This window comes from Heterodontus francisci, chromosome 2 (genome assembly GCF_036365525.1).
Source record: "Heterodontus francisci isolate sHetFra1 chromosome 2, sHetFra1.hap1, whole genome shotgun sequence".
NCBI classification, from domain to species: domain Eukaryota; kingdom Metazoa; phylum Chordata; class Chondrichthyes; order Heterodontiformes; family Heterodontidae; genus Heterodontus; species Heterodontus francisci.
The window spans coordinates 120,183,530-120,197,916 of NC_090372.1; the positions used below are offsets into that span (position 1 = coordinate 120,183,530).

Here is a 14,387-nt window from a genome sequence, read left to right on the forward strand (position 1 = left end):
AAGCATCCCTGAAGTTGAGCTTTGGGCACCCCACTAGTCGTCTGGCCCCGACTACCTCACCATACAGAAGGTCCTTGGGTATGTGACCATCTGTCATCCTGTGGACGAGTCCGATCCACCGAAGCCACCTCTGTTTGATTTGTGCCAACACACTTGGAAGTTCTGCCTTTGAGAGGACTGCCACATTTGTGATTTTGTCTGGCCAGAATATACCCATAATGCACCACAGACAGTGAAGATGGCAACAACAACGGTTGTTTATGCCAACAACTGTTAAATAACCCATATTTTTGCACTGTAATAATGTGGCAACTAGGAACAACATTGAGAGTCCCCAAAATAATTGAGGTTAGGATCTTTTCTGCTAACAAAAAATGGAGCCTTTCATCTCACCAATCTGGGCTGATTTAGATTTAGATTTGCCTTTTTAAATTATGTGTACTGCATATCAATATATAATTGAAAATCTCATAGAAAATGTAAATCAATGCCTAGACAGAATGACAAAGAAAATTTAAGAGAAAAGACAATCAATGGATAATGCTTAAAAATGACGTGGTCACCAAACATATTCTCAGTTATATATTACATTTTCTGCTGAAATCTTTAAAGTTAAATGCAATACACTGATAGACCTGTATACATAAATAAACATTTACAAACTGCATCAGTATTTTTTCTTTCTTGGGAACAATTGCTTCTTTTTGATTCACCAAAATGCTGGAATGTAATAAGTTCTGTTTTTTGGTGTCTGACCTTGGCTGTCATGACAGTTTGTTGTCAAAATACACAGTCTTTGCATAACTGTCTCAATCTTCTTGTGTGTGACAAAATACAGCATCAAACTGGTAAAAAAGAGAAAATGCAAGTTTACTGTACTTTGAAATGCATGTGTTCACAACAGTTTCCCTGCCTTATTTACAATATACACAAAACACATTTAGCTTGTGCATGCAATCATAAAGGTGAATACTTAGAAAGTATAAATGGAATTCTCTGATCATAAGCATACTCTGAAAATTCAGACCGCAATATGTAATTTCTGTCATTTTTGAGTCCCAAGGAATATTGAGTTGGGAAATTGTAAACGAGGAATAATAATCACTTGCAACACCAGGCTACTCTGTCACTGTATCGTTCAGATTAATGGGGGGTCATTCCTTTTATGACAATAGAACATTGACAGGCTAATTAAAACAATGATAATTGCAGGTTCTCTCCTCTGATCCAATAAATATAGGCTAGGATAAGCTGTGCTTTATCTAAAAGAGCAGACATTAGCAATTTTTAAGCTGGAGTACAGCCATCCTATACTACTCTGTCATGAATTTCCATGTGAAAGTTGTGATTTTGTCAGGTTATTTGAGGTCGATGTCTATCTTCATAACATTGGTAGAGTAAGACCTTGCATCACACAGTGCTATGACCGAGGTGTCTTTTCTAGTTCCACTTCTCCGCATATATTTTTTAAATGTTTACTCAGTTACTCATTCGGTCAATCATATACTGTCCTCTTTATCCCAGAATAAAATACAGTAACCAGGCTTCTTGAATAAACAACAAAATTATCAGTTTATTATCAAACAAGACTTATCCAGTAATGAAACAAAGCATTAATACACAGATTGAAATATGAAAATTCCCTTTTTAAATTCCCCATACGTACACTCACTGAAGAAATACAGAAATTCTCTCTACAGAGATCTGTTTACAAAAAAAAGACAAAAACAAAAAGAGTACTTTGGCCAAATACTTGCTAATTCTTGAAGGAAAAAAGAAAAGGTATGGAAGGAAGTCAGTTGTCCCTTTCGGTCTGGTGCTTGGGTATACAGTGACGGATCACTGGGATCTTTTCTAAAGCAGTTCTTTTCAGGCAGCATTGAGAATTAATCTGGCAGATTTATCCAGCTTCTTAGGAGAGGTGCAGCACCAGGGATTTTAGCTCTCCCACAGTGAATCTTTGCAGGGTTTGTTCAAAGAGGTGAGCTCGGTGGTTTCTTTTACCTAGGCATGCAAAACACAAACTGTCTTCAAAACAGTTCATATCCCAACTGAACTGAAAACCATATCCAAACCCCAAACAGAAAGTCAGCCTCCTGACCTCCATAAATCTCGACATATGGCTTCTCTGTAAACGTCTTGCCCAGGTCACCAAGGCTTCTGTTGTTTATTGAGCTTAAAGCACATGATTTCCAGAACAGATTGTTTTCAAACAACATCTCAAGTATCATTTCAGTGAACTTGATAAGAAAAAAAACACATCATGGAATCTTTTCAGTTTTAACACAAGTCCTCAAAAAAAAGTGTAAAAAATGGAAGCACTGTCGCAACACCTCCACCTTGGAGAAATGAAGCACCATTTTAAAAAATGTTTTATTACAAAGAGTGAACAAAAAACCAAGATGAAAAAAATTAGAACACATTTACACACTCATTCTCATTCACTCTTCACCTGTAGCTAATACAGTTCTGCTTTGTACCATCTTTGCACTCAGATAACTTAAAGCAATATATATTCTAGACAATGCATCCGTAATAACATCATTTTTTCCTGCAAAGTGGATAACCTTGAAGTGATAAGGTTGCAATAGTAAACTCCATTGGAATAGTCTAGCCTTCTGGTTTTTGAATTTTTCCACAAAGGCTAGGGGATTATGATAAGTATATACCAGTGCCTCTCTGCAGTCGTGGTGGACATAGACTTCAAAATGCTTAAGAGCTAGCAATAAGCCCAGAGTTTCTTTTTCCACTGTTGAATATCTTTTTTGGTGTCAATCAGCTTTTTGGAAAAGTATCCCACTGGCCTTTTGATGCCTGATTCATCATCTTATAACAGGACTGCACCGACCCCCAGGTCACGAGCATCAATTGCTGCTGTTACGACCAAGGCAGGAGTAATGCAATGTAAATTCAGTCCCACTACTCCACAGGTCACAGCATATTAGTAAAGTTTCCCACCTACTGGAAATTAACCAAATTAAACACTTAATTTATCCCCCAGAATAAAGAATGCCAAACCAGGTTTCTTTAAACAACAACAACATTAACTATTTATTAATAAACCAAGTTTTAAATGATAATGAGATAAATCTGTATGTATGAAAAGATTTTACAACTCCTTCATCTTCCTAATCCTCATGCACACACATACATTCAAAAACCAATGGTTAAACATGTTTTAAAAGGTTGTTTTAGGTTGCCATGGTTTCTAAGGAATAATATAATAATTAGTTGTCACAGTCTGGTAGGATATTTCTGGATCAGTGAGATGTCCCAGAGTTGAATAGTCGGATGCCACTCAAAGTGTCTCCAGGTGAAATTAGTGAATAGTTTGTATTGGGTAGGCATTCAAAGCAATTCATCTGCAGCAGGTGTCACACAGATCTTTCAGAATAAGGTGTAGCTACAGGTCTACTTCAATATTAAAGTAGCAGTCTAACAGTAGAAACTTTCTTGAGATTTCAGGATCTTCCAAAAACACAAAAGGCAACAGGACTTACTCTTGAGGCAGAGATTTTCCAGAGGCTGGAGACAACAGCAATCTGCCACACCTGAAACACAAGGCTTCCTTTCGCCAAAGTGGTGTTCCTCCACAGAGTAGCAACTCCTCTTTTCCTGGAGTTTTTTCCTCTCTAGGGGTCGTCTTCTCTCTCCAGGTAGAACACAGCCATAACTCAAATGTAAGATTCTTTTTTTACAGGACAGACAAGTCTTCTTTCAGGAAGAGTTATTTTACTGGTCTGCAAACCCAGCTCTCTAACAACAACTGACTTTTCAACCCAAAAGTGAAACTAAACTTTTACAACCTAGTCACAAGACAGCCATAAAATCTTTCTGGATGCTTGGATACAAGTCTTACTACCTGCAATTCAAACACCAAGTCTCAGCTGTCACTGTTCACAAAAAGTCCATTTTCTCAGTCTTAAAGGCACACAGACCTGTTAGTTTTTTAAAAAAAACTCTTGTGACACTACCTTAAAGGGCTTAGTGAAATTTGGGGCAGCCAATAGTGGTTCATTAATCAAAATGGCTTTCAGCCTCTCAAAAGATGCTTGCACTCCTCTGACCACTCTATCTTGGTTTTCTTTCTTTGTAGCAAATTTCTCAGTGGAGCAGCTATTGTACTAAAATTTGGTACAAACTTGCAGTAGAAACCACACATCCCCAAAAACCTCATGATTTCTCACTTAGTCTTAGGAGTAGGAAACTCCACCAATGCTTGTACTTTTGCTGTTGTTGGCAACACTTGGCCTTGCCCTACTATATGCCCAAGGTAGGTTACTCTCATTTTGGCAAGGTTTATCACTAAATCAGATGATTGTAATTTTCGAAACAGAGCTTCGAGTTGTTCCAAGTGGTCATTCCAAGTGTCACTGTATATCAGCACATCATCAAGATAAACCTCACAGTTAGTAACATTGGCTACCACTTGGTTCATTAGACTCTGAAAAGTGGCTGCGGCATTTTTAAGCCCGAATGGCATCACTCGGAATTGGAAAAGAACATCTGGTGTGACAAAGGCCAATATTTCTTCAGCTCAGGGTGTTAAAGGAGCCTGCCTGTATCCCTTCAACAAATCTATTTTTGTAAGGAACTGCCCACTCTGCCAATATAGTATTCCAAGTGAGGAATTGGGCAGAAGTCTGCCTTTGTTACTGCATTAACCTTTGTGTAGTCTATGCAGAATCTAGTTGAACTGTCAGGTTTAGGATCTAACATAACTGTGGAACTCCAGCTGCTTAAACTGAGTTCAATTCGGTGGTTTTCCAGAATATATTGGATTTCTGCTTTTATCTAGGCCTGTTTCTCTGGACTTGAGTCATAAGAATACTGTTTTATAGGAAAGGATTCCCCTACATCCACATCATGTGTGGCTAAGGTTGTCTTCTTTGGTCTCCTTATCTTGAGAGACAATGGGTAAGTGCCTGGTGGTGGTCAGTGGTGTGTGGAGCAGCGCCTGGAGTGGCTACAAAGGCCAATTCTAGAGTGACAGGCTCTTCCACAGGTGCTGCAGAAAAATTTGCTTGTCGGGGCTGTTACACAGTTGGCTCTCCCCTTGCGCTTTTGTCTTTTTTCCTGCCAACTGCTAAGTCTCTTTGACTCGCCACACTTTAGCCCCGCATTTAAGACTGCCCGCCAGCTCTGGCGAATGCTGGCAACTGACTCCCACGACTTGTGATCAATGTCACAGGACTTCATGTTGCGTTTGCAGACGTCTTTGAAGCGGAGACATGGACGGCCAGTGGGTCTGATACCAGCGGCGAGCTTGCTGTACAATGTGTCTTTGGGGATCCTGCCATCTTCCATGCGGCTCACAGGGCCAAGCCATCTCAAGCGCCGCTGACTCAGTAGTGTGTATAAGCTGGGGATGTTGGCCACCTCGAGGACTTCTGTGTTGGAGATACGGTCCTGCCACCTGATGCCAAGTATTCTCCGGAGGCAGCGAAGATGGAATGAATTGAGACGTCGCTCTTGGCTGACATACGTTGTCCAGGCCTCGCTGCCATAGAGCAAGGTACTGAGGACACAGGCTTGATACACTCAGACTTTTGTGTTCCGTGTCAGTGCGCCATTTTCCCACACTCTCTTGGCCAGTCTGGACATAGCAGTGGAAGCCTTTCCCATGCGCTTGTTGATTTCTGTATCTAGAGACAGGTTACTGGTGATAGTTGAGCCTAGGTAGGTGAACTCTTGAACCACTTCCAGAGTGTGGTCGCCAATATTGATGGATGGAGCATTTCTGACGTCCTGCCCCATGATGTTCGTTTTCTTGAGGCTGATGGTTAGGCCAAATTCGTTGCAGGCAACCGCAAATCTGTCGATGAGACTCTGCAGGCACTCTTCAGTGTGAGATGTTAAAGCAGCATCGTCAGCAAAGAGGAGTTCCCTGATGAGGACTTTCCGTACTTGGACTTCGCTCTTAGATGGGCAAGGTTGAACAACCTGCCCCCTGATCTTGTGTGGAGCAAAATTCCCTCTTCAGAAGACTTGAACGTATGTGAAAGCAGCAGGGAGAAGAAAATCCCAAAAAGTGTGGGTGCGAGAACACAGCCCTGTTTCACGCCACTCAGGATAGGAAAGGGGTCTGATGAGGTGCCGCCATGTTGAATTGTGCCTTTCATATTGTCATAGAATGAGGTGATGATACTTAGTAGATTTGGTGGACATCCAATCTCTTCCAGTAGTCTGAAGAGACCACGTCTGCTGACGAGGTCAAAGGCTTTGGTGAGATCAATGAAAGCAATGTAGAAAGGCATCTGTTGTTCGCGGCATTTCTCCTGTATCTGACGAAGGGAGAACAGCATGTCAATGGTCGATCTCTCTGCACGAAAGCCACACTTTGCCTCAGGGTAGACGAATCGGCCAGCTTCTGGAGCCTGTTTATAGCGACTTGAGCAAAGACTTTCCCCACTATGCTGAGCAGGGAGATTCCATGGTAGTTGTTGCAGTCACCGCGGTCACCTTTGTTTTTATAGAGGGTGATGATATTGGCATCGCGCATGCCCTGAGGTACTGCTCCCTCGTCCCAGCACAGGCATAGCAGTTCATGTAGTGCTGAGAGTATAGCAGGCTTGGCACTCTTGATTATTTCAGGGGTAATGCTGTCCTTCCCAGGGGCTTTTCTGCTGGCTAGAGAATCAATGGCATCACTGAGTTCCGATTTGGTTGGCTGTATGTCCAGCTCATCCATGACTGGTAGAGGCTGGGCTGCATTGAGGGCAGTCTCAGTGACAACATTCTCCCTGGAGTACAGTTCTAGGTAGTGCTCAACCCAGCGGTCCATTTGTTTTATGTTGGTCAGTGATTATGTCCCCTGATTTAGATTTGAGGGGGGCGATCTTCTTGATGGTTGGCCCAAAAGCTCTCTTAATGCCATCATACATTCCTCTGATGTTTCCGGTGTCTGAGGCCATCTGAATATGACTGCATAGGTGTTGCCAGTAGTCATTTGCGCAGCGCCTGGCTGTTCTTTGTGCAGTGCTTCTGGCTGCTTTAAGTGCTACGGATGTTAACTCGCTGGGGGCTTTCTTGTAGTTCAACAGTGCAATGCGCTTAGCGGCTATGACAGGTTCCAGCTCTTCATTATGAGATTGAAACCAGTCTGCATTTCTCTTCGCACGTTTGCCGTAGGTGGTCAAAGCTGACTCATAGATGGCGTCTCTGATGTGGGTCCGCTTGGTCTCAGCATCCCCTGTGGGAGTGTTTTTGAAGGGCTGTTACAAGTGAATTTAGAAATTTTTGTAACAGCTGTGGATGAGAAATTCTGCTCGTGTTGATGCGCGGGTGGCCCTTCTGCTTGGAATGATGCAACTTCTTTGGTCTGAGTCTAACCTTGCTGCACACCAGGGAGTGGTCGGTGTCGCAGTCCGCACTGTGGAAGCTGCGTGTGATTTGAACACTGTTTGAGGAGGCTCGCCTTGTGACGATAGTCCATCCTGGCCTGTCCCTACAGACTCCTTTTAAATGCTGCGAGTAGCCTTGTTAAGTCTTCTCATTGTTCTGCACCTAAATATGAAAGCGTAGTGTCCAATCTCTCTAACAATTCAGTATTAGCGAACCGGATAGTAGGAGATTCAATTTGAGAATTGTCTAGGTCTCCTTCTGCCTCATTCTCACTATCCCTTTCAACCTTCACTATTCTTACTACCTGACATACCAGTGCTTGCTTATCCTCCTCCCAGCGATGATATTGTTTCAGCATATTGATATGACGTAGCCATTCTTTTTCCCGGTGATCTGTGTAGTCAATCAAATAATTTACTTTACCAATTCTTTTGACCACTTTATATGGACCACTGAACCGTGCTTTCAGCAGTTCACCCTGTAAAGGCAGTAATATTAACACCCCATCCCCTCGTTGAAATGTTCGGGTCTTGGCGTGCTTGTCTGTCCATTTCTTCATGGTTGTTTGGGAAGCTTTCAGGTGTTCCTGAGCCACTTTGCAGGCTCTCATGAGCTGCTCCCAGAACATGGATACATAATCTCGCACAGAAGATTCATCTCTCTGTTCTTAAAACAAACTTTTCTTTGATTAGTTTTAGAGGACGTCTTATCTTATGTCCATAAACTAATTCAAAAGGTCTAAAACCGATAGACTCATTCGGTGAATCCCTAGTGACAAACTGAAGAAATTCTAGCCCTTTATCCCAATCATGGGGATATTCAAGACAGTGTGCCCTTCATGGAAGTATGTACCTTTCTAAACCCCCTTTTGTCTTTGGGTGGTATGCTGAAGACATTAACTGTGTTGTACCTAAATTATTCATAACTTCCTGAAAAATTTTATACATAAAATTGGAACCTTGATCTGACTGAATCTCATTCGATAATCCATATCTCGTGAAGAACTGGGTTAACTTCTCTTGCAGAAATTGTTCTCAAGGGAATGGCCTCTGAGAACTGAGTAGCCCAATCCATGATCATGAGTATATATTGGTGTCCTGCTTTTGGTTTCGGTAAAGGTCCTACACAGTCTACCAACACCCTACTAAATGGTTCCCCAAAAACTGGTATGGGAATTAGAAGTGCCAATTTTATCGCAGGTTGTGGTTTTTCCACAATCTGGTATGTATGGCACATTTTACAAAACTGCACTACGTCTTTGGAAAAGCCTGGCCAGTAAAAATGTCAGCCTCTACATAATTGGGTCTTGCGGATCTCCACATGTCTCCCTATAGGAATTTTATATTTAATATTTCCTGGCGATACTTGGGCGTCACCACTATCTGATGAACAACCATCCATTCTTCATCCGCAGGTCTGTGAGGAGGTCCTCACTTCCTCATCAGAATCCCATTTTTAATATAGTAGCCTTTCGGATCTCCCTTTGCCTCAGCTTCAGTTAGAGCCGATTGTGCCACTTTACTTAACTCTGGATCGGCTTGCTGATCCTTGGTCAGAGAAGATGTACTGAATATTTCCTTCGGATTATCCAAATCTCCAAAGAAAGTTTCAGATATTCGGCTATCTGTCTGTGGTGCCAATTTTACCTCCAACAATGGAACTTGTTTAGCCATTGCTTGGGTCACTACACATGAAGGAAAACTTCCTGGAACCTTTTCCTGCAACTGTTCCGTCTCTTTGACTTCACTTGGTTTTTCCGTGACTACTGGAGAAGCTACTACCTTCACTCCGGCCAAATCATTCCCCAGGAATAGGTCAACTCCATCTACAGGTAAACTATGGACAACTCCTACAGTTACTGTTCCAGACTTTAGGTCACACTCTAGGTGCACCCAATACAAAGGTATGGGTATATATTCCCCGCCGATACCATTCACTAAAACCTTAGCATTCAATGCACTCTCTGGTGGAAAAGTTATGCCTTTCTGCAGCAAAAGAGGTTGTGTGGCTCCTGTATCCCGAAGTATAATTGTAGGTTTACCTGCCTCACTTGAGGGATAAGGAGTTACTTTTCCTTTGACAAGAATTCCCTATAACTCTCGGGTATCTTGCTCATGTTCCCCACATTCACAGCAGTTTTTGTACTTGGACTTACAGCTGCAGTCAGAGCTTCAGCCTGATTTGTCGTACTCTCGGTCAGAGCCCCTTTCTCCGCATTGACCTTGTGTACCACAACAGGTCCCAAGGGATTACCCTGCTACTTTGTGGCAATGGTAACACTTATGCTTTCAGACCTCACTTCCACCCTCAACATCTTCCTTTCTGGCCTGAGAAGGAGATCCCAGGGCTTTCCCAGCTGTCCCTTCTTCTCCCTGGCTAATTGCTTTCTTTTCACCCTCCCACCTTCTATCCTCTTGGATTTGTGGGGGTGATGGACAAGTTCGTAATCATCAACAATTTCCGCTGCCTATCTAGCTGTTGAAACCTCCTGGTTCTCTATGTGGGTTCTTACTAATGGAGAGAGTGAATTTTTAAATTCTTCCAGGAGAATTATTTCTCTAATGTTCTCTTATGTGGCCTCTACCTTTAATGCCTGCATCCAACAATCAAAATTAATTTCCTTTACCCTTTCAAGTTCTATATAATTCTGCCCACGCTATCTCGAGAGGTTCCAAAATTTCTGCCTGTACGCTTCAGGGACTAACTCATAAACAGCGAGAATAGCCTTTTTTGCCATCTCATAATCTGCAGAAGCCTCCTCAAAAAGCATGGCATAAACTTCATGAGCTCTGTCCATCAAACTGCTTTGCATAAACAGTGTCCAGCTTTCCTTTGGCTACTTCATCTGTCTGCTTATCTTTTCAAAAGAAATTAAAAATGCCTCGATATCACTTTCCTCAAACTTAGGGAGGGCTTGCACAAATTTAAACAGCTCTCCACTGGGCTGGAGTCAGATCTTTCCTCACCAGAATTTTCCTTGGCACCAAGGCCATTCTTTTGACTTAGTGCCAGCTTTTTAAACTTTGAATTTCCTTTCTTCTCTTTCTCTTTTAAATGCTCTCCCTTTTGCCCTTTCCTCTCTGTCAAGTTCAAGTCTTTTCATTGTCAATTCCTGTTCAAGCTTAAGTTTTTCCAAATCTTGTTCGTGCTCAAGTTTTCTCATTTCCAATTGCAACTGAATCCTAGCTCATTCAGCTGCACTACCATCATGTTTGCCTTGTTCTTCTAATTTCAAATGGTGTGCAATTACCTCAATTATATCTGCTTTCTTAGCTCTTGGTTTTAACTCTAACACCAACTTTTCTGCCAATTATTTCAGTCTACCCTTGGTTACGTTTCTCAAATCACGCAGGGATACATCCTCCTTCCCCAGAAAAGTCATTACAAGTGACAAAGACATTCTGGTAGTGTAAACTATATTCTATTGTACAAGAATCTTGTTTTTTTACTTTTGCTCTTTTCAATTATTATTACCCCACTTACAGTTGCACGTCGTTGGCTTTTAGGTTATCCCGCACAGAGCCTCCAATTATATGTTATGACCGAGATGGGAGGAGCGCACTATCTTTTCTAGTCCCACTTCTCCGCAGGTCACAACATATATTTTAAAAATGTTTACCCAGTTGCAGAATCAGTTAATCATATACTCTACTCTTTATCCCAGAATAAAATACACCAACCAGGTTTCTTTAATAAACAACAAAATTATCAGTTTGTTATCAAACAAGACTTATCCAGTAATGAAGCAAAGCATTAACACACAGATTGAAAAATGGAAGTTCCCTTTTTAAATCACCACACACACACACACAAAATAGAGAAATTCTCTCTGCAGAGGTCTGTTACAAAAAAAAGACTAAAAAAGAATACTTTGGCCAAATACTTGCTAATTCTTGAAGCAAAAAAGAGATTATATGGAAGGAAGTCAGTTGTCCCTTTTGGTGTGACGGGTCACTGGGATCTTTTCCAAAGCAGTTCTTTTCAGGCAGCATTGAGAATTAATCTGGCAGGTTTTTCCAGCTTCTCAGGAGAGAGGAATTTTAGCTCTTCCACACTGGATCTTTGCAGGATTTGTTCAAAGAGGTAGAGAAAGAGATGAACTGGGTAGTTCCTTTTTCCTTAGCATGCAAAACACCAACTGTCTTCAAAACAGTTCACAACCTAACTGAACTGAAAAAATTTCCAAACCCCAAACAGAAAGTCAACCTCCTGACCTCCATAAACCCTGACATGTGGCTTCTCTATAAACAACTTCCCCAAGTCACCAAGATATCTGTTGTTTATTGAGCTTAAAGCAAGCGATTTCCAGCACAGGTTGTTTTAAAACAACATCTCAAGTGTCCTTTCAGTGAACTTGGTAAAAAAAAAATCCATGGATTCTTTTCAGTTTTAACACAAGTCCTCAAAAAATAAAATATTAAAAAATGGAAGCACTTTCTTACCAACAGTAAAACTTTTCTCATTAAACATGATCAGAAAACTTTCACTTCGAAGAGTGGAAGTCTGTCACCACAGCAAGAAAAACAATTTTAAATGAAAGTCTGCTACATCTTTATTAAGAGAAAGTTTTAAATCCACAGTGAATGTTGAGACTCTATTGCCCACCATGAATGCCCATCAATCCCCTTTTTTAAATGTCTGGCAGATTTCTTTATCTTTGTTGGTTAAAATTCAATCTTCCTTATTCTTAGAGTCCTTTCTTTTCATTTCACAATTGTCATGCAGACCCCAACCTGCCAAGGATGAGGCATATTAATTCCATCATATGAACATTGATTTTAAGCTGTTGTTGGAGTGAAGAAATGACTTGTTAAAGAGATCGCCAGATCTTTGACTGGAGGACATTTGTATACTAAGAGACGGTGCTTGTGGAGACAAAGAACTAATCCCTGAGCCAATGAACCCAGATGGATTTTGATCACCAAACATTGAAGGTGTAAGGAAGTGCATTCCAGGGATTGTTAAGATGATACAATCCACAAGGACAGGACTGGTTAAACCAGCTTGTCACATGACTAATCGGCCGGTCCAGGTTTTTGAATGAGACACAGGAGTTTGAATTGAGACCAGAGTTTGCAACTGAAGCTGGAACAAGAAAGCTTCTCTCCTGGTGGTCTCTCTCTCACTTTCTCTCAAGCCACCGGACCCACGGAAGACACGTAAACCTCGAGAGAAAAGACTCCGACATCGAAACAAGTTGAAGTGTGAACTGGGCCGCAACGAACAGCAAGACTTACCGGCAACCAAAGACTCCACATTGAACTCAAAAGTCTGTAATTATAACCCCGATATTGCCTCAAATGTTTCCCCTTTATTCTTTTCTACTTGTTCTGTCTCTACCTGCGTGTATGATTATCACGTATGTGTGCTAGCGTGTACGCGTTGCATATTCGTAGTCGTTAACTGGATTAGAGTTGAAGATGAATAAACTTCCATCTTTCTTGTTTAAATCTAAGGAAACCTACCTGATTTCTTTGCCTTAAAGTTGGAGCAGTGGACAAGGATTCACTGAGGGGGAGCTAAAAACATGGTGTTTCGAAAACCAAATCCTGTTACAGTTAAACCAGGCAAAGGCTGAGAGGGAACCCCGAGACCCTAGTTGTAGCACAATAAATGTTTATTGTCTACTTCTGTTATTCACCAGTTATAATCTTCCTCCTCAAAGTAGCTCCCAATCCCATTGTAGTCCCATCATAGTTCCCTATCTACACCACAAATTACCCCGAAGAAACAAAATGTATCAAGACAGACAGATAAAACATTTGATAATTCAAATTTAATTGGTTATCTTTTACTTTGGTTACTCACCAATAATATTGTACAACACTTTTCTCTCTTATTTCAACTTTTCCTGATAATATTTTATCAAAAGCATTTCTCCCCCACCAGGTTACAGGTTAAGAAAAAGTCCTGCCAGACTGCATTGTAACAGAAACATATACAGTGATAGTTACCATGAAAGTTCCTCACCTACCCTTCTGTATAACTCGAAAATAAAAATTTAATAAAAACAAAAACTGAACTATTGCAGAAAAAACTCATTATCTTTCAATCGCTCCAATAAATATCTCCCTACAGCCCAACATGGCCTGCTGGACACAACAAGGATTCAGTGCAAAATGTTTACAACATTATCAAACAAATTCCAAAACTAAAGATGTTATCCCAGTGTCTACAACCCAGGAGGTGGAAGAGTGCTGGTCATCAACTCATTGCACTTGAGACGGCCAAGAAGGATAACTTCGAGAAGCTTTGACCTGAATTCTTGTCCCATCCAATGACCAAGCTATCAATAACCAGCATGCGTAGTGCTGACAGCTCATCCATCATATTGAAATGAGGCACAGATCGAATATCATCAGGTAGGCACCGTGGATGTGCTGCCCACTTTGTGCAAGATTTGGATGCAAGTTGAAAATGTTCCCCATAGCCTTAAGCCCATTTACACCATTTAAATAGATGTGACTTAACCTCAGCCGCAGCAGGTCATCTTATTGTACTAGTAGGATATTTATACATTTGATTTTTGATTTAGAGATACAGCACTGAAACAGGCCCTTCGGCCCACCGAGTCTGTGCCGACCATTAACCGCCCATTTATACTAATCCTACACTAATCCCATATTCCTACCACATCCTCACCTGTCCCGATATTCCCCTACCACCTACCTATACTAGTGGCAATTTATAATGGCCAATTCACCTATCAACCTGCAAGTCTTTTGGCTGTGGGAGGAAACCGGAGGAAACCCACGCAGACACAGGGAGAACTTGCAAACTCCACACAGGCAGTACCCGGAATTGAACCTGGGTCGCTGGAGCTGTGAGGCTGCGGTGCTAACCACTGCGCCACTGTGCCGCCCTTTCATGCCAGGCATACTTTCTAAATGTGATGGCAAATTTTGAACCTTTTTTTAACTTAAGCCAGTTTTTTTGCTGTCTGATTGCACACAATAGGAACTGGGTTTCATGGCCCAAAGGAAATTCTCCAGGCATCATAAATAAAAGACTTCCATCTCAACCATCTGAGTATGTCATCCTAT

General features: G+C 41.5%; 1 protein-coding gene across 1 annotated transcript in view; it reads right to left on the reverse strand.

The window, feature by feature from the left end:
• Positions 1-778: 778 nt before the first annotated feature.
• hepacam2 (HEPACAM family member 2) overlaps positions 779-14,387 on the reverse strand; it is a 142,411-nt gene continuing 128,802 nt past the window's right edge. Inside the window, exon 10 of the mRNA XM_068009996.1 lies at positions 779-845. The gene's annotated coding sequence lies outside the window, so the exon portion shown is untranslated. The remainder of the gene's footprint in view (positions 846-14,387) is intronic.